Below are 1,309 nucleotides of genomic sequence, written 5' to 3' on the forward strand. Positions count from 1 at the left end.
TTAGGCTATGTGGCAACAGTATGTTGGTCCCCTTAAGATAATTTTGGGTATTATTATGCATTGATTAGATTTTTTGTTCATTCAGTATTAAGAGGTTTCATACCATGACAGTTTGTGTTGAAATGGAATGTTGCATTTTGAATAGTGTTAATGAAGGAATGTGTTGTGTATGCAGTGATGCTAATCACTATGACCCTGAACATGCATTTAATGTGAATAATTTTGTTTACAAAATAGCTTCATATTCTTTATGAAGAATTACTTCATTAGCCACTATAAGACTATTAAATGAATTATGTTTAAATTAGATTTTAAAACTATGTTATATGTGACTTGCAAAGAGAGAAGGAGAATGATTGTTTATCCCAGTGTATGTGACTTTAAGGAGTTTTGTTGACTGATGCAGTCCTTTTCTCTGTTTCACAGTTGGGAATTGAGTTCATATATAAAAATGCAGTGATATCTTGGTAGGGACAGTATTTTTTCTGCAATGTTAGTATATTTAATGGAAAATTATGTTCAAAAGTTTATGAATTCTTCTGATATTGAAGAATAAACTCAAAGAGAAAAAAGTGTCAGTTTTGTTCAATGGCATCATCATGGAGGAGGGCAATAGGGGGCCATGGCCTACATTATTTCAGTGGTGCCATGCCTCATTTCCACTGTTTGTTGTGAGCATACCCAGGGGAAGGGAGTGACTGTGTCTCCCCTCCCTGTATTTCAGGCTGGACTCAACCCTTCCATGGAATTCATCCTGGTGATGCCACTGAACTAGTTTCATATATTATTTACTGATAGAGGGGAGCAAGTACGAAATTGTTTTCTTACTTGTCTTCAGACATCTTCACAAATACAGGACGGGTTTTTTGTGTAATGAATGCCTTAGGAACATTCTTAGGAATGTTTGCTTTCCTATATTATTTTACAGATAAATGATATACCAACAAAAGTTTTATACCAAGTAGCAAGATACTTTTCTTACAATATGTAAAGTAAAGTAAGGTTTACTGCTCTTTTTATGAAATAGTGAACAGCTTATTCTTTTATAGGTGTGTGTTTTTTTCTTATAAATTTTTTCTTACATTTTTTACCATTTCTTTGTCACTAAGATTTTCAGTTCATTTTTTTAATCAGAAATTATGCCTTTGGATTATTTCCAAATTAATAAAATTATGACATTTTGATGTGTTGTTTTGCTAAGTTTAACCTCCCGTTCCCATCCTCTACTTCATCTCCTTCAGCCCCATAACTTTATATCTTATCCCCATTCTCTCCAAAATAAGTAGGTAGAATTTCCTTCTGCAGCTGC

Source organism: Penaeus monodon, chromosome 32, assembly GCF_015228065.2.
Source record: "Penaeus monodon isolate SGIC_2016 chromosome 32, NSTDA_Pmon_1, whole genome shotgun sequence".
In the NCBI taxonomy this organism is placed as follows: domain Eukaryota; kingdom Metazoa; phylum Arthropoda; class Malacostraca; order Decapoda; family Penaeidae; genus Penaeus; species Penaeus monodon.